Source organism: Megalobrama amblycephala, linkage group LG24, assembly GCF_018812025.1.
Source record: "Megalobrama amblycephala isolate DHTTF-2021 linkage group LG24, ASM1881202v1, whole genome shotgun sequence".
NCBI lineage: Eukaryota > Metazoa > Chordata > Actinopteri > Cypriniformes > Xenocyprididae > Megalobrama > Megalobrama amblycephala.
The window spans coordinates 7,276,849-7,303,590 of NC_063067.1; the positions used below are offsets into that span (position 1 = coordinate 7,276,849).

General features: G+C 39.6%; 1 long non-coding RNA gene across 2 annotated transcripts in view; it reads left to right on the forward strand.

Annotated features, from left to right (window-relative positions):
- Nucleotides 1–26,742, forward strand: part of LOC125260623 — a 64,451-nt gene that overhangs the window by 14,480 nt on the left and 23,229 nt on the right. For both annotated transcript variants that reach the window (XR_007183087.1, XR_007183086.1), the window contains exons 4-8: nt 7,779–8,151; nt 8,835–9,455; nt 9,581–9,716; nt 14,472–14,656; nt 21,414–21,496. This is a non-coding gene — a long non-coding RNA (uncharacterized LOC125260623). The remainder of the gene's footprint in view (nt 1–7,778; nt 8,152–8,834; nt 9,456–9,580; nt 9,717–14,471; nt 14,657–21,413; nt 21,497–26,742) is intronic.

Here is a 26,742-nt window from a genome sequence, read left to right on the forward strand (position 1 = left end):
CTTCCTTTTGGAGTATTTGAGTAAAAAATAAACAAAAAACGCTTGAAATATGATGCATGGTGAACAGTGACTGCAGCAGTAGAGCCATATAGAATCTGCAGACTTTCATAGATAGATAGATAGATAGATAGATAGATAGATAGATAGATTTGATTGGTGGATGGATGGATGGAGGAATAGATAGACCATGGTAAAGGAATGTCATATATATTTGAGATGTCCTATTTCAGCTCTGACTCTAAATAGCAATATAATTTCAAGCTATTAAACAGGGTGGTTTATTAATGTGGAAAAAAAAATCACAGCTTTAATTAATTGACTTTAGTATGCTTGGTGCTATGTAAATGGACATCTCTAATGCAATTTTACCAAAGTGTGCGCCAGTCGCTTCTTTGCATCCCTGAAAGCATTCAGTATTATTGTTGTTTTAATTTATGGATGGAGTCACTTTTTTCCATTGTTTGTTTGTTGTAGGCATGCCAAGATTAGGAGAGGCAGGTTTTTATATAGCAGTGAGTGGTTACCCTTGACTGCTGGCAAGAGCTAATGAGTAACATAAAGCTGTGAATATGGATATTTTTATGGGGAGCTTCACTGCGGACCGTCAACCCTGATTATGACCTCTGTGTTACTTCAAACTCTTAGGAACAAAAGTGACGTGATCCTTTTATTAAACAAAGGAGCAATGGAAATCAAGCAACCAATCAATGTCTTTGAGCCTGTGCAACGAGTATCTTTTCAATCATTTTGTAAGGTTTTTCAAGAAATGCTTTCATTTAGACAAGAAATAGAATGATGTTTATAATATAAATGTGTAAAGATGTTGTTCTACAGGGAAGGTTCTAGAAAAGTTCTCTAAAAATGAATCATTTGTCATCATTTACTCAGCTTCATGTCATTCTAAACTTTTTTTCCCCTTTGCTGAACATGATGAGAAAAAGACTCTTTTATATGCAGTTACAATGAATTGGCACTTTCAAGGTTCCAAAAGCATTATAACCTGTCAAAAAAGTCTCTGTATGACTATGCACTATATATTCCAAGTCTTCTGAAGTCATATGTTAGCTTTTTGTGAGAAAATGAAACTAAATTTAGGTTGTTATTCACTCGAAATCTTGACACTTGCCTTAAAGGATTAGTTCACTTCAGAGTTAAAATGTCCTGATAATTTACTCACCCCCATGTCATCCAAGATGTTTACTATATGTCTTTCTTTTTTCAGGTGAAAAGAGATTATGTTTTTTGAGGAAAACATTCCCGGATTTTTCTGCATATTGCGGACTTCAACGGCTACCAATGGGTTGAAGGTCCAAATTGCAATTTCAGTTCAGCTTCAAAGGACTCTACACGATCCCAGACGAGGAATAAGGGTCTTATCTAGCAAAACGATCGGTCATATTATATAAAAAAAATAAAAATGTATATACTTTTTAACCACAAATGCTCGTCTTGCACTAGCTCTGCGATGTGCCACGCATTACGTAATCACATTGGAAAGGTCACACATGATGTAGGCGGAAGTACCGCAGTAGGGCGAAAAACTACATCTCATTTTCTCCTCCAACTTTAAAGGAACACTCCACTTTTTTTGAAAATAGATTCCAACTCCCCTAGAGTTTTACTGTTTTTGAATCCATTCAGCCGATCTCGGGGTCTGGCGGTACCGGGTGTGTCTCAAACGTCCTGAAAAGTGAAGCTGCGGGCTCTTTGATTGCCCCCTGGAGGCTGGATGCAGTACAGGTCATAAAACCCACCCTCTCAATGCAGTCAAATGAGACTTCAGTGAAAACTTAAAAATAAATTATGCTTCAAATAAAACTTTCTGAAAGATGGTTTTGGTCATTTAAGGTAGTTGTTATCACGCTGATATATATTCAATTGTTCGTTTTTGTGATAATTTAGATTTTAGCTAACAATTTGATGCTATAAAAACGGGGCGTGTCCTCATGATTCGAAGTTGATTGACAGCTTGTCTGAGGACTGTCGGAGCTTCGAGGGGAGATTGAAGATGTATTATCTAACTATTAATTTTCGATTTCTTTGTTATTTAAAACCAACAAAATGAGTTGTTCAGCAGTAAACTGTACTAACCGACCTACAGGATCTGACGGATCACTGAACCTTTTTCTGTAACAATAAATATGGGCGTTATAAGCTAATTAATAAATGTTATTAGTTAAGATAACACACCTAACGTTAACCATGATGGGGAAAAAAGCAGGTGATCGTTATCTGGCAGTTACTTATTATTTTTATGGGTATAAAATAATAATTAGCAGGACAAAACTAATGATAGCTTACAGCAATCCTCCTCCTAACGTTCTCCTAACGTTAGTTGAACTTGATTTAAAATGGCAGGACCGTTTCTGATGATTTAGAGTTGTTTCTAGTGGCATATTATATTGATTTTATCTACTGAATTTGCTGTTTCAAAAATATTATTGCTCTAGAAACAGAATAGCCTATTATTTTATAGGTAGAATTTTAAATTGTGTATAATTTTTATAGTCTATTTAAAATCCATGAATGATGACGCAGTCGTCTGGGCGGAAGTTTGATACCGCGACTCCGCCTCCGGGCTCCACTGACGATTTCTTCTGCGCATGCCCAGGCTCCAAACTTTTTTTTTTTGACGTATTGCGTAACGTGTCAGCGCCCATTCATCGGCCCATTTTGGCTTCAGTTCATTACAATGGAAGGAAGCGGTGTCGCGTCGTCCATCTTTTTTTACAGTCTATGGGCGGTACCACTTTTAGCATAGCTTAGCATAGTTCATTGAATCTGATTAGACCGTTAGCATCTCGCTCAAAAATGACCAAAGAGTTTCGATATTTTTCCTATTTAAAACTTGACTCTTCTGTAGTTACATCGTGTACTAAGACCGACGGAAAATGAAAAGTTGCGATTTTCTAGGCTGATATGGCTAGGAACTATACTCTCATTCCTGCGTAATAAGGAAATTTGCTGCCGGGCGTTTGGCTTAGTCTTTGCATGTTCACTTCGTAGACACTGGATCGGTACTTATGTCTACATCACTTGTGACCTTTCCAACATGATTTCGTAATGTGTGGTGCATCACAGAGCAGTGCAAGACGAGCATTTGTGGTTAAAAAGTATATAAATTTTAATTTTTTTTAGAAAATGACTGATCGTTTCACTAGATAAGACCCTAATTCCTCTGCTGGGATCATGTAAAGCCCTTTGAAGCTGCACTGAAACTGCAAATTGGACTTTCAACCCGCTGTTCCTTTAAATTTTGTTCCTTAGTTTTCTGTGAACATACACTGAGAGATTTTTTTAGGGGCTTGGATGGACTCACATGTCTCAGGAGATCTTTAAATGAGGTTAGGAACTCTTATAGGCTCATAAAAATGATCTCTCCCCTGCTTTGTCGGTCTTGACACAGTTGACACAGTTTTCTACTTACAGACGAAACCCAATAGAATGTTGAATTATGTAGTCAAGATACCATTTACAGAGGTTAACAAAGGGTTCTCACACAGCTCTGCTCCTAAGAGATCCACTCTTGAGAAATTATTCATCTGTTATGATAGTAGATCCACAGAAAGGGAGTTACATAGTGTTAAAGTGTATAATGATATGATATGCTATTCAAACCAGTTAAAACATCTATTAGTACCATTTCAATCAACTATTAAACCATTTGGATTACAGACTTTAATAATACCTCATATTGTGCTCTTTGTTGAAGAAAGGTGTATTATTACTCTTCAAAGTGGTCAGTATTGTGATTTTCATCTGATGGATTATAAAACAGGTGAAAAGTCCAACAAAATCTCACAACAATTTGTATTTTACGTTTTGGCTAATTTCTTGGTTAATATGTATGATCTCATTTGAATGTTTTTATACAATCTATTTACACCCCAGTGATGGGTATGTTTAGGGGTGGACCTTCATGCTTTCGTTTTTCTAATAATCATACTTTTTTTATGATTCACATTGAGTAAATTCATACATCGCAACATGTCCTGTGAGATCAGGTTGAATAATCCCATAGACTATGAAACAAAAGCCATTGACTAATGGGACCAGAATATCTTTTGGGTGTGGGTTCATTTGATTTCAACCACTATATAACCACCTAACAACCATGAAGAACAACATAGCAACCATCTAGAAAATGCCTGTTGAAATAACCAGCACATATGTTGTTTTGAATGCTTGTTATGGTGGTATCATCTTGGTTAAAACTGGTCTATTTTGCAAGGATTCAAGCATGTTGGTTTTTTAAAATGGAAAAAAAAGGGATAGTTCACCCAAAAATGAAGATTCTGTCATTAATTGCTCACCCTCATGTCCTTCCAAACCCGTAAGATCTTCGTTCATTTTCAGCTTTCTGTCCCTCCATTGACAGTTCTTCAAAAAGTTCATAAAGAGATCGTAAAACTAATCCATATTAATTGAGTGGTTTAGTCCAAATTTTCTGAAGAGACTCTACAGTATATCATTTTATATGATGAACAGATTGAATTTAAGTTTTTATTGACATAAACATTCATCAACTCACACATCAGTTATGGTAAACGGAAGCTCAAGGGTTTGCTTGACATACGAGAACCAATGAGTTTTATCCTCGTGTAACGCAGCACTTTGAGCTTTTTTAAGAACCAATGAGGTTTATTCTCATGTTACGCAGCACATTTGAGCTTTCTCAAGAACCAATGAGGTTCTCGTGTTACGCAGCACTTTGAGCTTTTTTAAGAACCAATCAGGTTTGTTCTCGTGTTACGCAGCACATTTGAGCTTTTTTAAGAACCAATCAGGTTTGTTCTCGTGTTACGCAGCACATTTGAGCTTTTTTAAGAACCAATCAGGTTTGTTCTCGTGTTACGCAGCACATTTGAGCTTTCTCAAGAACCAATAAGGTTTGTTCTCGTGTTACGCAGCACATTTGAGCTTTCTCAAGAATCAATGAGGTTTGTTCTCGTGTTACGCAGCACATTTGAGCATTCTCAAGAACCAATGAGTTTTATCCTCGTGTTACGCAGCACATTTGAACTTTTTTGAGAACCAATGAGGTTCTCGTGTTACGCAGCTCATTTGAGCTTTCTCAAGAACCAATGAGTTTTATCCTCGTGTTACGCAGCACATTTGAACTTTTTTGAGAACCAATGAGGTTTGTTCTCGTGTTACGCAGCTCATTTGAGCTTTCTCAAGAACCGATGAGGTTTGTTCTCGTTTTACGCAGCTCATTTGAGCTTTCTCAAAAACCAATGAGGTTCTCGTGTTATGCAGCACTTTGAGCTTTCTCAAAAACCAATGAGGTTCTCGTGTTATGCAGCACTTTGAGCTTTCTCAAGAACCAATGAGGTTTGTTCTTGTGTTACGCAGCTCATTTGAGATTTCTCAAGAACCAATAAGGTTTGTTCTCGTGTTACGCAGCACATTTGAGCATTCTCAAGAACCAATGAGTTTTATCCTCGTGTTACGCAGCACATTTGAACTTTTTTGAGAACCAATGAGGTTTGTTCTCGTGTTACGCAGCTCATTTGAGCTTTCTCAAAAACCAATGAGGTTTGTTCTCGTGTTACGCAGCTCATTTGAGCTTTCTCAAGAACCAATGAGTTTTATCCTCGTGTTACGCAGCACATTTGAACTTTTTTGAGAACCAATGAGGTTTGTTCTCGTGTTACGCAGCTCATTTGAGCTTTCTCAAGAACCGATGAGGTTTGTTCTCGTTTTACGCAGCTCATTTGAGCTTTCTCAAAAACCAATGAGGTTCTCGTGTTATGCAGCACTTTGAGCTTTCTCAAAAACCAATGAGGTTCTCGTGTTATGCAGCACTTTGAGCTTTTTTAAGAACCAATGATGTTTGTTCTCGTGTTACGCAGCTCATTTGAGCTTTCTCAAGAACCAATGATGTTTGTTCTTGTGTTACGCAGCTCATTTGAGCTTTCTCAAGAACCAATGAGGTTTGTTCTCGTGTTACGCAGCTCATTTGAGCTTTCTCAAGAACCAATGAGTTTTATCCTCGTGTTACGCAGCACATTTGAACTTTTTTGAGAACTAATGAGGTTCATTCTCATGTTACGCAGCTCATTTGAGCTTTCTCAAGAACCGATGAGGTTTGTTCTCGTTTTACGCAGCTCATTTGAGCTTTCTCAAAAACAATGAGGTTCTCGTGTTATGCAGCACTTTGAGCTTTCTCAAAAACCAATGAGGTTCTCGTGTTATGCAGCACTTTGAGCTTTTTTAAGAACCAATGATGTTTGTTCTCGTGTTACGCAGCTCATTTGAGCTTTCTCAAGAACCAATGATGTTTGTTCTTGTGTTACGCAGCTCATTTGAGCTTTCTCAAGAACCAATGAGGTTTGTTCTCGTGTTACGCAGCTCATTTGAGCTTTCTCAAGAACCAATGAGTTTTATCCTCGTGTTACGCAGCACATTTGAACTTTTTTGAGAACTAATGAGGTTCATTCTCATGTTACGCAGCACATTTGAGCTTTCTCAAGAACCAATGAGGTTTGTTCTTGTGTTACGCAGCACATTTGAGCTTTCTCGAGAACCAATGAGGCTCTCGTGTTACGCAGCACTTTGAGCTTTTTTAAGAACCAATGAGGTTTGTTCTTGTGTTACGCAGCACTTTGAGCTTTTTTAAGAACCGATGAGGTTTGTTCTTGTGTTACGCAGCACATTTGAGCTTTTTTAAGAATCAATGAGGTTTGTTCTTGTGTTACGCAGCACATTTGAGCTTTTTTAAGAACCAATCAGGTTTGTTCTCATGTTACGCAGCACATTTGAGCTTTTTTAAGAATCAATGAGGTTTGTTCTCGTGTTACGCAGCACATTTGAGCTTTTTTAAGAACCAATGAAGTTTGTTCTCGTGTTACGCAGCACTTTGAGCTTTTTTAAGAACCAATGAGGTTTGTTCTCGTGTTACGCAGCTCATTTGAGCTTTCTCAAGAACCAATGAGGTTTGTTCTTGTGTTACGCAGCACTTTGAGCTTTTTTAAGAACCAATGAGGTTTGTTCTTGTGTTACGCAGCACATTTGAGCTTTTTTAAGAATCAATGAGGTTTGTTCTTGTGTTACGCAGCACATTTGAGCTTTTTTAAGAACCAATCAGGTTTGTTCTCATGTTACGCAGCACATTTGAGCTTTTTTAAGAATCAATGAGGTTTGTTCTCGTGTTACGCAGCACATTTGAGCTTTTTTAAGAACCAATGAAGTTTGTTCTCGTGTTACGCAGCACTTTGAGCTTTTTTAAGAACCAATGAGGTTTGTTCTCGTGTTACGCAGCTCATTTGAGCTTTCTCAAGAACCAATGAGGTTTGTTCTCATGTTACGGAGCACTTTGAGCTTTCTCAAGAACCAATGAGGTTTGTTCTTGTGTTACGCAGCTCATTTGAGATTTATCAAGAACCAATGAGTTTTATCCTCGTGTTACGCAGCACATTTGAACTTTTTTGAGAACTAATGAGGTTCGTTCTCATGTTACGCAGCACATTTGAGCTTTCTCAAGAACCAATGAGGTTTGTTCTTGTGTTACGCAGCTCATTTGAGCTTTCTCAAAAACCAATGAGGTTTGTTCTCGTGTTATGCAGCACTTTGACACATGACAGAGTATTCTTGTATGCCACAGGTGTGGATTCATGACATTTAAAACCTGGCCCCACGACAAGAAATTAGTTGTGCAGGGCTTTCTGAACAGATAGGTCCTAACTCAATTCCATGTCCAACCCCATCAATCTGTAAACTGTTAAAATGTACATTAGGTCAGGGAGGATGTTGATCTAGTGTTTTGCACTTTGCAGGTTGTCATTACTGTGCCAGACAGCATGAATAAACCAGCAAACCCAGCAGTGGCTGGCCTGTACTGCTCCTGGAACAGCTGGGACTACAGCCATGAATCATGTCATCCGGCCGGGCTTATGAAAAGAGCTCTGCGTCTGTGTGCGCTTCTCAGACAGACAGAGAGAGCAGAGCGGGCGGTACTAAATCATACAGCTCATCACTCCCAATGCATTTGCCCAGCAAGACACATTCTGGATTTATGGGGTACCAATGCTACTGGTCGCTCATCTGAATACACTGTTTATCTATTTTCACACTGACCGGGGCTGCGTTTTGCTAACCCATTTCATGATGTTCAACCTCAGTTGCAGGCTTTTGAGAATGAGACTAAAGGTCAGTGGAAGAGGATTGTGGGTTTGCATTGATTCGTCTGGTATTCTTTTTGTCATTGTACATTAGAGAAAAGAGAAAGAAAGAAAGAAAGAAAGAAAGAAAGAAAGAAAGAAAGAAAGAAAGAATAAAAGCCAGTGGCATTAAATTGAATGTGAACTGGCTTTTGCATCCCGTCTTACTCCCATAATCTGATGTATTTCCGAAAAATAATTTTCTTAATCAGTATTTTTACACCCAGTATTTACAAGGGAAGCTAAATTATGCAGAATATAAAGACTTGAAGGAATAGATCATACAAAAATGAAATTTTTTTCATCACCTGTATCTCAAACCTGTATGAATTACTTCTGTTGAACACAAAAGAAGGTATTTTAATGAATGTTGATAGATACAGTTGACAGACTTTATATATATATATATATATATATATATATATATATATATATATATATATATATATATAATGTGTGTGTGTGTGTATATATATGTATAAATTTAAATGAATTTTCTAATTTTGCACCTCTAGAAAATTGTAAAGAAATTAGATTTTGACTGAAAAACAATACTTATTTTGAATTCTTTGCATTGAATGAATGTACAATACATGGGTTTTGATTATTTGGATCATGAAAAGTGGACATTACTAAAGATTAATAAGGCATTTTTTTTTCTTTTGCAAGAAGACCTGGAACATGTATGAAAATACCCAATCTGGCCTGACTGACAATAGTGCCCATCTGGCCATTCTAAAGGGCTGGGTGCCCTCTGAGGTGCATGTCCACCAAGGTGCAGAGTATAAACTCGGTCCGACGCTGTCATGTAAGCCACACACCGTATCCACCTTTCCCAGTCGGTCTCCATCACTGAGTATATACGCAGTGTGCTGCTCCAGGTGGTCCACGGTCTGCCTCTTCGGCTTACCCATGCTTATTCAAGCTCGACGAGGCTCAAGAGGCTGAGACTCACTTTGCGTGGCCCCCCTGCCGTGGTGGAGGGGACAGCACTAAGCTGTGTTTTGGGCAGAGCAGAGAGGATTGCAGTGAGATGAATGGTAATAGAGGGAGAGACAATGCAGCCACTCGCCTGTGACCGAGCACAACTGCTTCACAGTACTTCTCTCACCAGGAGAATAGCAGGAGGGAGGGGGAGTGCGAAAGAAAGAGCGAGTGAAAAAGTGAAAGAGAGATATCGAGACCTTGCTCATGGTTTGCCATGCTGAGCAGTTCCCCCAGCTTGACCAGCATCAAACCAGTCACATAAATGCCTGTCCAAGATTGGGCACTTTAAGCCTTCAGAGATGAAAGGTGGGTGTCATGCCTCCGTTAGAGATCAATCATATACAACACACATGGATTAACAGTTGACTGTGTAATCTGCATGAAAATGCTGCCAATCGATCACTGGAAATGTTTATTGATGTTCCTTTCAGCATGAGACTGCGGCCAGGCTAAACAAGTCAGTGCATTAATCATCTGAAGTGAAGAGAAGAGAACATTACACCACAAGACATACTGCCAAGTGCCTTCGGTTTTGCAAAGGCCATCAGATTTCATTCGGCTAATCAGGTACAGCGTTATTGGTTAACCAGCTAAAAGCAGACAGCTAAAATAGTCTATAGTCCCAATTTATTTAAAGGATTAGTTCACTTTCAAATGAAAATTACCCCAAGCTTTACTCACCCTCAAACCATCCTAGGTGTATATGACTTTCTTCTTTCTGATGAACACAGTCGGAGAATTATTAATAAATATCCTGACACATCCAAGCTTTATAATGGCAGTAAGTGTTAAAAAATGAGTATGAGCTATAGAAAGTGTCTCCATACACATCCATCCAAACGTACTCCACACGGCTCCGGTGAGGTTAATAAAGGCCTTCTGAAGCGAAACGATGCATTTCTGTAAAAAAAAAAAAACAACAACAAAAAACATATTTAACAAGTTATGAAGTAAAATATCTAATATCTAATATCTAAAATATCTAAATATATATATATATATATAAACAGAAGAAAGTAATCCAGGTTTGGAATGACATGAGGATGACTAAAACATTTTAATTTGGGGCAAACTATTCCTTTAAATGTGAAACCAATAATTAGTGGTGCAAACCAGCCTGGACAAACACAACCATCCTTGGCTGCTAATTACATACAAATGATTTGTGATGGGACCAGGACGATGGGTGGTCAAAGTTCAATGGCTTTGGTTCAAGTTTAATGGCGCTCAGATCACCAGGGTTCCTTCTCCGAGGGCGCGCGACTGGCTAATGGCCGTGACCGAGGGTGTGAGGGTCGCATCTGGATCATTTCCATGACAATCAGGGTGGCACTGGAGTAGGCGGGGCAAACGACGACAGTAGTAGTAGGATGTGCTGCATGGCATCTGTCCACCCTCGTTGAGATTTTTGATCTCTTTGACCAATCTGTGTTGTATTATTAAAATCACCCTCCGGTCATGGGATTAGGGAGGGGTAGGAGTCGGTCGAAATGATATCCCGAAATGCACTACTGCAGGGTGGCATTGAACAGCTCAGCACGACCACAGCACAGGGGGCTGGAAATGCAGCAATTAGTCCTGTCTGTCTCTCCGTGCACTATAATCAAAGGCTCTGGGGATGCCGAACATGCTGGGGTGATCACATGGTTCAGGTCTCGTCTCATTATGCGTCTTCACATGGTGGACAGGTTAGATCTGGGTTTCAAGAACAATGGAATGCACATGTAGTTTAACTATGGTGAATCAAAAGATTCAAACTCACTCAATTTCTGGCATGCATTCATTTTTTAAATTGTATATAGTGATATATTATGTTTTACATGTATTTATTTTGCAGAATCTTTAAAAAGCGACTTACAAATTATTATATTATATTTAGTGCTGTCAATCAATTAAAAAATTAACTCATTAATCACACATTTTTTTCCTGTAGCCTGCGATTAAAAACCTTGGAGTTTATAATATTTTTATGTTGTAATAATTTCACAGTTACTCTCCAAATGAATGTAGAAACAATTTAAAGACAGTATATTTTAAATATTTGTTTAATGGCATCTTTTTATGAATGAAGGCCAGTATCACTGATACTAATACTGTTACTGATGTCTCTATCAAATGGATTTTTTTAAACATTAATTATAGACATTCAACATTACAGTATAACTAAAAGCTATCAATTTCAACATTTATTATGCTTTAAAAAAATAACAACTTTTTTTATTTAAGTAAACTTAAAAAAATTTGCACATAAACCCATTATAATAAATGTCATATTTATCTGTGGCCTTCCTACCTGTCTTAAAGGTGCAATGTGTAAATTTTAGTGGCATCTAGTGGTGAGGTTGCGAACTGCAACCAATGGAGCTCACCCCTCCCTTTCAGAGAACCTACGGAGGCCGTCTGGCCGACACAAGACACTGAGACCGCAGAGAGTACATTAGCTAGTGAAGCAATGAGGTTTCTTCTTACTTCTAACAAAGAACGGTCTCTGCTTCTAATAAACCAGACGCCTACTAACTACTACTACTTTGTGCATATTCAACGTAGTGACGATGCAAGCTGCCTCTAAAAACACAAACGATTTGGAAGAAGAACAACATTGTGACTAAACGCGCTCTATAGAGCAGTTTGTCTGTTTAGAGCTACTGTAGAAACATGCCGGCACAAAATGGCGACTAAACATGTAAGAGGACTGTAACGTAGTTTGTAGATGTGGGAAGAAGGAGGCGGGAACCGGCGAACATTCAAACAATAATCTTTAATAAAATAAACAAAGAACAAAACGAAAGTAATGCCGGCAGACCCTCGCAGATGTCTGCCGGCCACACAAACATAATAAAACATAAAGTAAAGTCCAGGCCTGGTCCTCTCTTGTCCTTCACTGTCGTCGCTCCTCCTTTTATGCTCCCAGAGCTCCTCCGTGAGAGACTCAAGGCCGGTGCACCTCACAGGTGGAGCTCGTTAACTCTCGCGTCACCGGCCTCGCGCCGTTCCCTCACGGCTCCCGCCCACCCTGCTCACCACATACCCCCATTACCCCTCGCAGGCCGGGGGGTACTTCCGAGACTGCGCTCTACTCCCCCCCGGGGCCTGTCTCGGTGGCCGCAGCACCTGGGGGTAAGGACAGACAAGACGAGAGAAAGGAGACGGAAGCAAGGGGAGCAACAGAACGAGAGAGGAGAGAGAGGAAAAAGAGAAAAAAAAAATCTTGGTCCGGTTCCCGGACACACTGCCGCTTGGTCCTCAGCCAGCCGAGAGGCTCTTCCTCGCAGTGCCATGCGATGGCACTGGACGCTCGGTGGACGGCCCGATCCTTGACCGCCTCCTGGCGGCCGGCGATGGCTCCTCCGGCTGAGGGCAGCTGGCAGCGAGTCCGCCGTCCCCTGCTCCTCCCCTTCATGACGGACGGTAGCAGGCTCCGGCCCACGGCGGACGACGGCAACTCCTCCGCTCCCTCCTGGACGGCAGCCACTCCCGCGCTGCCCGAACTCCGCAGCACTGCGATCCCCCTCAGCAGCGAGAGCTCTCCGACAGCATGTCCCTCCTTCCTCCCGGGTTTCGGCACCAATGTAACGTAGTTCGTAGATGTGGGAAGAAGGAGGCGGGAACCAGCGAACATTCAAACAATAATCTTTAATAAAATAAAGAACTAAATGAAAGTAACGTCCGCGAGGGTCTGCCGGCCACACAAACATAATAAAACATAAAATAAAGTCCAGGCCTGGTTCTCTCTCATCCTTCACTGTCGTCGCTCCTCCTTTTATGCTCCCGGAGCTCCTCCGTGAGAGACTCAAGGCCGGTGCGCCTCACAGGTGGAGCTCGTTAACTCTCGCGTCACCGGCCTCGCACCGTTCCCTCACGGCTCTCGCCCGCCCTGCTCGCCACAAGGACCCACTTTGTATGTAGATAGAAATGGCTCATTCTAAGGAAATAAAAACATGATGGTTCATTATGTAAGGTCTTTATACACCACTGAAAACATAGTTATGTATATTATATTGCATTTGTGTCAATAGATCCTCCCAAATTTTACACATTGCACCTTTAACAGGTAGGAAGTATACAGAAATTGAATAAAGTTATCAATCACTTTACAGTCTTCACTGCATAAATTATAAATTGAATATAGATTATTCCTTATTAAAGCTACAATTTTCTAATTTACTTTTGTTCTTGATCAACATTAATGACAGTCATAACAGCAAGTGGTTTATTAGGCTACTGTGACTTTAAGACCCGTTGCTGCCGAACATGACGCGGATCTGATGCGCATCTCATTTTCTCACAACTCTTTTAAGAGTTTTAAGACGTTATTTAACAAATTTAATACTGCTCTTATGAGGAAACTCGACAAAACATGAATTTTGGCATAATTGTGTACGGTATTGTTTGTTAAAGTGCGAAAGAGAACTCAATGTATTAACTCAAACATTTATCATCAGAAACTTCCAAAACCAAATGATCTAAGCTATTCTCTCCAGGAGCAACATCTGAGACAGCTGATACTTAATGAACTCAATTACCTCTGCTGAGCACCAGTATGAAAGTACCACCTTTGAGCAGTTTCCTTAATCAGCGTTTTTGTCTTCAATTCCAGTAAAACCCCTTAAAACAAGATAAATTAAATTGATCAGTAAGCTTGTGTTAATAAGACTTGTTTTCAGAGAATTTAATTATTTCTTTTTCATGCACAAACTTTTTAGATTTATGCTTAGAACAAAAATCTTTCAATGGAGTAAGGAAAGTAAACTTAATTTAAGTTATATTCCCAGAAAACAAGCCTTAATTTGTCTTATTCAATTTTAAAACGTTTATATATTTTAACTGGAAAACAAGACAAAAAATATTACTCATTATGAAGTTTTTTTTGCACAAATATTGTTAAATTAATGCTTAAAACAAGAAAAAATGTCTGAAATTGGAGTAAAAAAAAACTATTACAGATATATTTTATGAAAACATGCCTTAATGTTTTATTAAATTCTAAAAGCCTGTTTATATGTTTCAACTGGATAACAAGACAAAAATACTTAAGAATTTTTTTTTTTTTTTTTGCATTACAATACAATTTTCCTCTGGGAAAACATAAAATCCATAGGTACAATAACACTCAATGTAGAAACTGTAGAAACGCTCCGTCTCACATCATCTCTGGTCACACGTCATTGAGTTTGCTCCTCAAAGGTGGCGCATGGAGGAGAACAGCGGGAAGGAAGGTTTATCGAAAGCAAAATGGTGATGCATGTGTTGTTATTGCCTTCAGGCCCTGTTGATGCTTTCTTTGAAGAACCTAATAATGTGAGTTCTTGTTTGGTCATGCAGCAGCTGTGTTGGAGTTGGCAGGTGGTTAAACGGGTGACTAGGGGACTGGATGGCTGGCTGCAGTGTCTCGGCGTCTCTCTCCCCCTGAGTCCAGGTCTCTGGCTGGAACACGGTGACCTATAGCTGCTCTTGGCAGGGCCGTGGGGTTACCAGAAGGGCAGAACTGCACTCCGAGTCTGGCATCTGTGAGTAATTCCCCCTCATACTGATTGGTGTTGGAGTCTTTTAGCCATGTTCTTCAGATTGAGCATTCCCTACTGTACAGATTCCCACACAAACAATCACACACACTACAAAGTTTCACCCGATTTACATCAGTGTTTTTTTTTTTTTTTACTTCTCTTCCAACTAAAAATCCTTAAAGGATTAGTTCACCCAAAAATGAAAATTATGTCATTAATTACTTACCCTCATGTCGTTCCACACCCGTAAGACCTTCGTTCATCTTCAGAACACAAATTAAGATATTTTTGATAAAATTCGATGGCTTAGTGAGGCCTCCATTGACAGCAAGACAATTTACACTTTCACTGCCCAGAAAGCTACTAAAGACATATTTAAAACAGTTCATGTGACTACAGTGGTTTAACCTTAATGTCATGAAGCGACGAGAATACTTTTTGTGCACCAAAAAAACTAAAATAACATCTTTATTCAACAATATCTAGTAATGGGCGATTTCAAAACACTGCTTCATGAAGCTTCAAAGCTTTACGAATCTTTTGTTTCGAATCAGTGGTTCGGAGTGTGGCTTCTTTACATCATAATTGTTTCGAAATTTCAATGGTTCACATGAGTTTGGCAGTTTGATACATGCTCCGAACCACTGATTTTACTCGAGAATTACTTCAGTGAGCTCTATGAAGCGAAGTGGCTGACTTGCATGTCAAGTGTTATAATGCAACGCTTAAAGTTTTAACAATTTCTACTGCTGCTGACCTTTCGAAGAACAGCCGATGATAACCATACTTTTTTTTTTTTTTTATCATTTACAGTGCACACTTTCTGCTGTCTTGCTGTCTAGCATCCTCATAAAATTGGAGGTCAAAGTAACGCATGAAGCTTGTGTTGAAAGCGTGGTGTGCTGACGTCCTGACGTGAAAGGGTCGCAGTGTGAAGCTTTCGTTAAACCCATGTGCACAGTAAGAAAACAAAGAAGAAAATTCAGTTTGCTCTGTCTCTCTCTTACTTTCTCTCTTCCCGTCACCCATTTGTTATGCATTTGTCTCAGCTCATGTTAGGCAAACATCCATCCCGCGTGTCCCCTGCTGCTAACAGCACAAAGACACATGCCACAGTGGGGCTGTCCATATCTTGATATATTCAGCTGTTTACTCATTCACACAGCGTGCTGGCTTTTATCCTGGTCGCTAAAGGAAGCCATTGTGGTGAAGTGGCATTAAAAGGCTTACAGTTATAAAGTAGCTTGTGCTCACGCACTCTTCCGCACATGAGCTGGTCAGGATGCGACACGCTCAGCTATTAAGCTTATTAACCAACTCACAGTTGCTTTTCCACTAAGTCAACTTCTAAGCACCAATACACTTGGAACAGATCATGTCCGGGAAAAGAAAAAGAGAGTCTCATGGCTGTTTGCTTGGTTTTTAACAATATGTTTTGGGGAGTGACTAAATAAAATAGTGACAGGACTATCTTTTTTTTTTTTTTTTCAGTAGGTGGCCGTGTAATAAGACAAAATTGCTATGTTTGCATTGCTATATTTTGTTATGATGTATGGCACATGCTAGTTTACAGCTAAGCGAACTGAGGTACTAATAATGTAGTCACCTAAAGGCCCTTTAACACTGAAAGTGAAATTTGGCACGATGACGCTCTTGAATCGAAACAATAGATTCCTATGGAGCCTTTCACACTGGGCGCGGCACGAAAAAGTGAGGTTTTTTTTTTTCCACCTGTGTGTCGAATTTTACCTTGTCGCTCCGCGATGAAATGGGCCGTCCAATTAGATCTGAGCTTTAGATCACGTGCCCGGAGCAGCCGCTGTTACACAGAAGGGCTAGAGTGGTGGCGCTGTTTCAAAAACTAGTTTAAACAAACAGATTTATAGTGTATACTAGTGTTGTCACGGTACCAAAATTCCAGTAGTCGGTACCGATACCATGAAAATTTTACGGTTCTCGGTACCAATTTCGGTACCACAGTAAAATCTATTGGAACTATTTTACTATTTTATATAGCCTATTTTAAAAACATTAAATATGATTTGGAGTGTGTGTGTTTGTGTGTATATATAGGCTACCTCAATGAAATAAATTTTGAAATATAAAAAAAATAAAATAATAATAATTAAATGCTCAAACATCCATTGTGTACTGTTGAAAAAACCAGCATATGCTGGTAAGGTAGGTTTTGAAGCTGTATGCTGGTCAAATGCTGGTCCTAAACTGGTCCTGCTGGTCCATACTAGTCCTAAGCTGGTCCTGGACCAGCATAAACCAGCTCAAACCAGCATACCAGCTTCAAAACCTACTTTACCAGCATATGCTCGTTTTTTTAACAGGGGTAACAGACGTGCGTGTTTATTTTAGCTATTCCGTCAGAGAAACAACACATTACAGCCGGTAAAACTCTGAAATAAATATTGGTAAATAATGGTAACCTAAATAATAAGAAAGTTAAATATTATTTCAAAAAGCATTCGTTTTTTATTTCCACACAAAGACGCGTCATATAGCCAAAGTCCCGTTATTACTTTGATATAGCCACTTTGCGCTTTGAGAGGGATGTGGGACACGAGCAGGAAAGAGACCATTTCTCTTTAATAATATCTTCATTATCTCCTGATGTTACAAACAACTGACACTTGATGTAAAAGGTCTGAAGAGCGAGTTTTATCCTCCGCAGGGGCAAGACATTCAGGCTATGTTTGATTTAGCACTGCCAGAGAAACGTAAGTAAAAATCACTGGTGTGTTAAACGCGCTATACAAATAAACTTGATGCGCCTTATAAAGTCTAATAACAAGCACAAACTCTGTTAAATAGAAACTGACATGCAAGCAAAAAGGTTTCTGTCTTATGGTGTTTTTTCTACTTTACCACAGTAAATAATGCGAATAGCCGAATGCGAACGAAAGAAACGTTATAATCCCCTGCGTGTGTGAAGATTTGGGAAAAGAAACAGATTCCATGTTCAGTGGAATAACTAATGGAATATTGTTAAATAAATCTCTGCTAATCAGGTGACCAGATCGCGATTCGGAAAACAGAAAAAAAACAGACTCTCGCACCTCTCTTATTCGGTATTAACCAAAATGTTTCCATGGCTGCGATGTCACATTTAATTGCTAACCTATTATTTCTTCTGTAAACAAAGCTTTGTGCTTCACTCGTGTCATATTCACGTAAATACTGGCACAGCCCTATCAGTGGGTACCGAATATCCGGATTCTCGGTACTACCGGTACTACAGAAATGCTGGTATCGTCACATTTTCAAAATTTTAGTACCGACTTGGTACCGAAGGACCGGTACTTTTGACAACACTAGTGTATACTAGTGTAAAGAACAAATTTATTCCATAGACTGTAAAAAATATGGACATAGTGTCCGTGACGTCACCCGTAGATTTCTGAAGAGCATTTTTGAAGCGAAAATGAGGCCGCTGCCATCTTAGTAGCGCGTCACCACACATCACTCCCGGCTAACTGAAAATGGGCAAAGAGGCGGGACGTGGTCGGAACCGAGGCTCCTGGTTGCTGAAACCACGCCCACCTGGAGTGACGTGATCATGTTAGCAGGCAAAGGAGCTATCTACCTATCTTAGATACTATCTAAAATATTAATAAAGATAAGTTATATAATTAGAAAGTTCTGAAGGTTTACTGTCACTCTAGAGTGTCTTTTTTACCATATAGATGCTCCAGCACCAGTAATTGTAACTTGTGTCGGGTGTGCAAATAACAACATGAAAAATCAAATGGCACTTCATACCTTTATAATGAAATAGCGATCGCAAGATGAATCCAATCTGTGGCACTTGGGTAAAATGTCCATGAGCGTCCATTGAAAAACAAAAAAACAGTACTTTTTGTCCACAAAAGCGTTAAATCCATGAAATATTGATATATTATCCATTGTTTGCATCACAATTCTTCTCCATCATTGTTCTTCAAGAAATTATGCAGCCTGAGCAGCGTTTATGTTGTAAAACTGTATATGATCGTATATATCTCACAAACAAGTGAGTCCGTGTCCAAAGTATAATTTTTCAAAATGCAGCAGTTTTAGTTATAATATTCAAGCACTGGTTTCTGAGTTTTATATCCTCCCGCCATTTTCATTGTAGGAACAAAACTTTTAGCCAATGCCATGATCCAACAACGTTCTGTTCATCTTCTGCATGCGTGCACATGTACATAGACGCCCATCTGTCTCGAGTCTCGACCATATTATTTTATAATTGTTTAAAATCATCCTGAAAAAGCACAAACATGGCAAAAAATGCCAAATTTAGTGGCTGGAATTAGCTGAGGTGATCTGACGGCTCACAGACAGCAGTGGCAAACCTGTCACCCAAATGACCATGCCCTTAATTAGGCAGAACTTTAAATCTTAATATAATTTAAACGGATGAGTTATACAAAAATTCACCCTCATCAGAGTTGTCATGATGGGCAAAATTAGCTGTATAGACCAAAACCACAATTTGATCCAGGCTGTAAACATGTTTTTTTCTGCTGTAAAGTTGGGCATTTTAACAATGAGATTCTGCTCCCTTTTGCAGCCTGTCCCCAGTGGCCAGTCAATGAATCGCAGTTTAAGTCACTTCCGTATTGGCTTCAAGAGAAACTGGAGGAGGTTGCCGCTTGATTTATTCTCACGTTCTTTATACAGAATATCATTTCTAGTCATTTTCCACTGAATTATGTGATCACTGTCCGTTTTCTTCCATGTGCGCTATGATTATGAGAGCGTGTTTTGGATCTGTCAATCGTGTAATTATATCTCCTGCTCTTCCGTATATAAAAATTGAGAGAACATTTTCTACAGATGAAATATGAAGGCAAATAGATATGATTCTGACAATGTTTTCTGTGTTTTTTATGCAGCTCATGGTATTTTTTTATAACAATAAAGGATGTTTATGACAAATAAGCAGTTCAAGTCCGTTATAAAACATACAAAGAATGCATGTCTGCCTATTATCGAATCAAAACCCACTTTAGATCATAATCAGAGGTTATTACAATAACTCGATGGTTTAAAGTGCGTTTTGAGCAAAGACATTAATAATCATATAAACTTTGAAATGTAGCTTGATGCTAATTGTACCTCTAATTATATTTTAAGATGTATTCTTGTAAGCATTATATTTTGTGTTTCTAATGTAGTACCAAACTATTTATCTTAATTTAAAGCTGTATATTATGCAGCCACTGGAAGGCAAGCCTGCAACCTTTAGCCAAAAAAGCGTAACAGCTAATGCTAACGCTCCGCCTCTGGCGGTACGCAGGGAAGGAGACCAGAGGCCATTTTTTGAATGGATGTCAGTGGATGAGAGGCTTCACTATGCCGGTTAAACAGCTTTTGTGGGGAAATAGCTAATCATTTAATTAATCGACAGCCTGTTTGCTAATCTTCAGCATGTTTTACACTAAACAATACTTTCATTGGGAACTATATGTAGATTTTAGCTTGATAGAAATGTATTTTTTTAAGAGAAGGCAGACTAGGGAATGTTGCGACTGACGTCACTGCCATTACATGATAGGCTGCGAGGTGCCGCACATGATTAAGTTAGCCGTTACGCTTTCCCCAATGGTAAGAGATACAGACCCTCTTATCTCCCTATAATAATACGTTCTCTGGCTAAAGCCATATACGAGACACATACGAGGACAAATGCATTATTGGTCGGCGCCACCTAGCGTGCAGGCGTGAATTAGCAGAAGATGATCAATCGTTTCGCGTTCGATGTGAAAGATCCGTTCTTCCCCGATTCGCCTCGCTTTTTCACGTCGCGTTCAGTGTGAAAGGGCCTTAAGGGTCAGTGCGTCTTTTTTTTTGTCCAGATCTAGTATGTTTTTCATGATTAAATAAATAAATACATAAAAAATGCAGTTTAAAAAGAGGTTGTGGCCAGAGTTAATTGAACCTTAAACACTATAAAAAGTATCAGACAATTTTGAATCATTTTAGTCAATCGGTTTGCTCATGCACAGGCTCAATAACATGATTTCTCCACAGATATTTATGTGGCACTTTCAGTTTTGAGTTTTGTAGTTTTTGAGTTTTTGTAGCAATATACAAATTACTACAATGTTTTTATTAAATAAAATGTATTTCGATTCAGTGTTGTTGCAACTTTTTGTTATAGCTGGAAGAGTAGCAAACTACTTTTTCAAAAGGGCAGCTTGACTGTAGTTGAACTACTTTAAATCATGCCTAGCTTGTAGCTTGACAAGCTACAGTTTCAAAGCAGCTTCCACAGCACTGCTGTTTGGGATGTTTTGCATAGTTTCGGGTCCTCTGTTGTCATCTTGACAGAGACAGATGAGTCATACTCAACTTGGATGTCTCTGGCGAAATAGATGCCACCCGTATGTACACTTGTATGAGTTTTTCACGCTGACTTTAAGAGTATGCAGGAAGCAGAACCAGGCTCCGATTGGCAGGTCCTCAAATTGTCTCATATTCCAGTTGGGATGTTCAAGAAGCATGGATGCTTCTGAAGTTTTAGGACAAATGTCACGCAATGAGAATCGACTGAAATATGAAAATGGTTCGGGATGGATGCCGGGCGCCCTGCACTGTCTCTTTCGCTGTTGTTGTAATATTTCAACCAAATGGAGGGGCTGTCTTTTTAATCTGACCTTGTGCAATGGTCTGTGTTAGTTACGGCCACCGATGAGAAAAATTTACATTAATGACAGACACGTCAATTTGAGTAACTCTTCCTCCCGTATTTTTATGCTTTCAGGGAGTCTGGGACAGTGAGAAAGAGAGAGCGAGATCAGCCAAGTACGTTGACACTGATGGCATCATATGCACTCATGCTGAAAGGTTTGTCATAGCGTTTTTCCGGGGCATGAGAGCTCCTAGGTGCTCATGCCTGAAATCCACATTCAAATCTTTTCTATTAACCTCCCTGTCTCTTGCACACTCTTGCATTCACATCCCTGACGTCCTTCTCTGGCCTGTGAATCAGCTTTTCTGTTTGGAATTTGTTCTGTTTGGGTGTGTGTGCGAGTGCATAAAAGTATGTGCCAGTTTCCGCCCCTCTGGCCAGAGCCGCCGTGTGACATCAAGCAGTAATGTAGCACTCTCTCTCACTTGCCAAACTCAGGGCCTCATCACTGGATCTTTCCCCTGGCTGGGATGCCTCTCCCTGGGTCTAATTGCTGGCTCTCTCCCCAGACATCCATGCCAAGCTCCGGGGCTAATTGTTAGCATTCCCCTCTGGCAGAGAGGCATGGCTGCATCTCACCAGCTGAATTATCAAAGGTGGAGTTTGGTTTTCCAGGCACCACTTTGTCCGGTGAAGTCCACTCTATGCAGTGCAGAGTACATACATTTTTACGTTTATTTGGTTATTTTATAAGGATTGCTCAATAATAAAGGAACATTCTGTCATCTTTTAATTCTCATGTTGTTAAAAACTTGGAAGATTTTCTTTCTTCTCTGGAACATAAATAGATGTTTGGCCGAATGTCACTTCTCTGCTCTGCAATGGGGATGGACATCAACTTTTAAACAACAATGCAGTGTTGGGGAAAGTTACTTTTAAAAGTAATGCATTACAATATTAGTAACTAATTGTGTTACTTAGTTACTTTTTATGAAAAGTAATGCATTACATTACTTTTTTGTTACTTTTTGCATTACTTTTTCTCACCTAGGCTGGCCTTGCTTGTTTGTTTTTTAATAACAATAAAAAAGTTCTATTTTTGGCAAATGTTAAGGCTCTTTAACAACAAAAGTGAAATAAATAAGCCTCAGGCTGAAGGAAATGCATATTTACACCTGAACAGTAGAGGGCGCAGCTCAAACAAACCTTGCAGCTGTGCAGCCATTCTGGATTAAAGAAGAATAGGAAACAGGAGAAGCATGTTTAACACTCTTATTTCTAAATCTAATATAAAGTAATTTTTGCTAATTAGTATGGTTGAATTGGATCATTGAAGGTCAGCAGCAAAGAAATTGGTTAATAAAGTGAGATTAAATACATAATATAGTTAATTATTACAGGTTTGCATAAATTTTGAGATTGCATTTCACTGTTTTTATTCATTTTGGGGAATACTGAATGTTTCCGTGCAAGTGAGATGAGTAAATGCATGTTCACATTTAGTCTAGAACTACAATAACCATCATGTTCACACACACAACACTTCTGCACTTACCCTATTTCTCTCAACAGTCAATAAATGTGAAAAAGTAACTTAGATATTTTGTTGTAAATTGAAAAAGTAATGCGTCACTTTACTAGTTACTTGAAAAAAGTAATCTGATTATGTAACTCAAGTTATTTGTAAAGCCCGGAACACTCCAAGCCGACGCCGACGAACTACACAGGAAAATCCCCAGAGTTAAATCAACTCTGTTCAGAGTACATTTGGTCCCTCTCTAAATAGTGGTAAAATAACACTGAAGCAGAGTTAAAGTTGAGATAATTAAGCAGTTCTCTTTTCTTCAGTGATTCTGCTTGTTAAGAGCAGGTGTTCATCATTAATGTTCAATCATCACTTAATTAATTGCTTAGTTATCTGATTAACTTTAACTCTGCTTCAGTGTTACTTTAACACTATTTAGACAGGGACCATATGTGCTCTGAGCAGAGTTGATTTAACCCTGGGGATTTTACTGTGTAGTGGCGATGAAAGCAGACTGCGGGGTTTGCTCACGTTGCCAGCGTCTGGGTCCAAAGTTGCACACACCAAACTGACGCTCGACACCCAGTGGCCAAGTAGCACGTCCATTCTGCGCCTGCGTAAGATGAAATGTCTTTCCGTACCAACAGGTGGCAGTAGCTGAACAGCCAATCAGAATGATCAGATGGCCCGACTGACCGACGAGCTCGAACATTGATTCAACATGTTGAATCGCCCGAAAAAAAGCAGACGAGGAACATCTTCAGCCGACGGTGCGGAACACACTGAGAAAACTTAGTCGGCCGATGAACAAAAACTGCCCGATGGCCGACCGTCGGCTTGGTGTGTTCTGGGCTTAATGTGTTACCCTCAACACTGCAGCAATGTACATTGATAATAAGAATGATTTCTTTAGCACCAAATCAGCATATTAGAATGATTTCTGAAGGATCATGTGACACTGAAGGCTGCTGAAAGTTCAGCTTTGCCATCACAGGAATAAACTACATTTTAAAATATATTAAAATAGAAAATAACTATTTAAATTGTAGTAATATTTAACACTATTATTGTTTTACTGTATTTTTTTTTTACCAAATAAATGCAGCCTTGGTGAGCATAATTATTTCAAACATTTGTCCAGTTGTTTTGAACATCGCATTTACCTCAGAATGACTTCAGAAAACGGGATATATTAGCCTTTGTTATGAAAAACCAATCCCTGGACATTAGAGTGCATTTTGGGGTTGGATCAACATGAGGGTGAATAAATGAAGACAGTTTTCATTTTTATTTCTGTTACTGTAATAATAGTATTAGGAGAGGACACAGAAAACACCGTGAAATGTGTCGGAACATGTGCACTACCCATCATGCCACATCTCTGACACTGTGCATATTTTATGATGACTTACATGAATTGGTGACCTCGTAAATATAGCCTTTAATGAATTGTAGATGTCAGCCACGTTGGACTGGAGCATAAATTAGCACATATGCAGGCTCTCTGATGTGACTCTATGAGGTAATTAAGCGTGTCCGTTATTGTTCGAAGGCGACTCGATGTGAATGCCTTAGTGCTGGCGCGTCCCCCATGTATGATGAACGGTAACATTTGCCGGGACCACAGCAGCCATCGATCACATCGACGTACAAGTGTGTGTACAGGTGTGTCCTGAGAACCGGAGGCTGTTCTTACACTACTCAAGATGGATCTCTCTCTTTCTCTTTCTCTCCTTTTTTGCCTCAATCTGGCTTGGGATTGGCGCAGTCTTCCTATTGGCAGCTAGGAGCTGATGGATGAGATGCTGTTACACTGCAGTAAATGGATTAAGTGGTTTTTTTCCTACCCCAACTCTACCGTTCTGGAATGCGGAGATTGGATTTGGTTTGACAGGCAGGCGGCGAGTTTTCAGGCACCACTGTGGGGAATTGCGGGGATGTTCATGCGCACACCCACACTCGCACACATCCGTGAAAAGTAGATGAGTTAAATCATCAGTATGACAGGTTGACATGACAGCCAGGACATAACAGCAGACAGCAATGATTTCATTGGCCTGGTGTCCCTGGCTCTTTGTTGGATTCGTTCTTTTCCTCATTCCGAGTTCCTTGATTCATCTGTGTATTTGTGCGCTCTGGTATTTAAGTGCAAACTGTTGCCAAGCTGTTAACAGAACCTGTTCATTTTTTAACTGCTCTCAGATGAAGCAGCAAATAGAGGTACAGCTCATTACTTCAATAAGTGCTGTTCAACAGCTGCTTTACAAATTACAGACTAGACTAAATGTTTACAGTTTATTATGAAAATGTGGGTGGTGCAAAAGTTGTGAGAAAGCTAAGGTGTTTCTTTGTGGTTTCTAGTATTTTCTGGTTGGTTACTAGGGAGTAGCTAGGGTATTGTGTATTTGGTTGTGATTGCAAGCTAAGTGTTGCTAATGGGTATTTTGGGTGGCTGCTAGCAAGTTGCTAGGATGTTCTGTATGATTGCTAAGGAGCTGCTAAGGTGTGTCCCAATTCGCGTACTTATGCACTATTCTATGACGTTTTTAAGTATAAATAGTGCGAGTAGTGCGTTCACACAGAAAATTCCAAAAAGAAAAAGTGCACTTTAAATACCCGGATGATGCACTAAATTAACGGAAAAAACGAAGTGTGGAATGTTGGACACTTCATGTACTCCACTGTTGCAGCTTTAATTACGCAGTGGAGGGGGAGGGGGTATCAAACTCCAATGTTAAATGACGAAATAACCTTATACAATTCATGCACTACATGGATGAGTGCATAGTGCACAAGTACATAGTGTATAAGTGCATAGTGTATAGTGCGTCATTTGGGACGCAACTCTAGAGAATTCGGGGTAGTTGCTAGGGTGTTCAATGTGGTTGTTATAGGCTAATTTGTGTTGTTGCTAAATGTGAGTGGTGCAAAAGTCGTGACAATGCTAAGGTGTTTCTTTGTGGTTTCTAAGGTTTTCTAGGTGGTTGCTGGGGAGTTGCTAGGGTAATGTGTATTTGGGGTGGTTGCTAATGAGTCGCTGGGGTGTTTTGGGTGGTTGCTAGAGAGTTGCTAGGATGTTCTGTGTGATTGCTAAGGAGCTGCTATAGTATTGGAGTAGTTTTTAGGGTGTTCAATGTGGTTGTTATAGGGTCATTTGTGTTGTTGCTAAATGTGAGTGTTGCAAAAGTCGTGACAATGCTAAGGTGTTTCTTTGTGGTTTCTAGGATTTTCTGGTTGGTTACTAGGGAGTTGCTAGGGTATTGTGTATTTGGTTGTGATTGCAAGCTAAGTGTTGCTAAGGGGTGTTTTGGGTGGTTGCTAGCAAGTTGCTAGGATGTTCTGTATGATTGCTAAGGAGCTGCTAAGGTGTGTCCCAATTTGCGTACTTATGCACTATTCTATGACGTTTTTAAGTATAAATAGTGCGAGTAGTGCGTTCACACAGAAAATTCCAAAAAGAAAAAGTGCACTTTAAATACCCGGATGATGCACTAAATTAACGGAAAAAACGAAGTGTGGAATGTTGGACACTTCATGTACTCCACTGTCGCAGCTTTAAGTACGCAGTGGAGGGGGAGGGGGTATCAAACTCCAATGTTAAATGACGAAATAACCTTATACAATTCACGCACTACATGGATGAGTGCATAGTGCACAAGTACATAGTGTATAAGTGCATAGTGTATAGTGCGTCATTTGGGACGCAACTCTAGAGAATTCGGGGTAGTTGCTAGGGTGTTCAATGTGGTTGTTATAGGCTAATTTGTGTTGTTGCTAAATGTGAGTGGTGCAAAAGTCGTGACAATGCTAAGGTGTTTCTTTGTGGTTTCTAAGGTTTTCTGTGTGGTTGCTGGGGAGTTGCTAGGGTAATGTGTAATTGGGGTGGTTGCTAGTAAGTCACTGGGGTGTTTTGGGTGGTTGCTAGAGAGTCGCTAG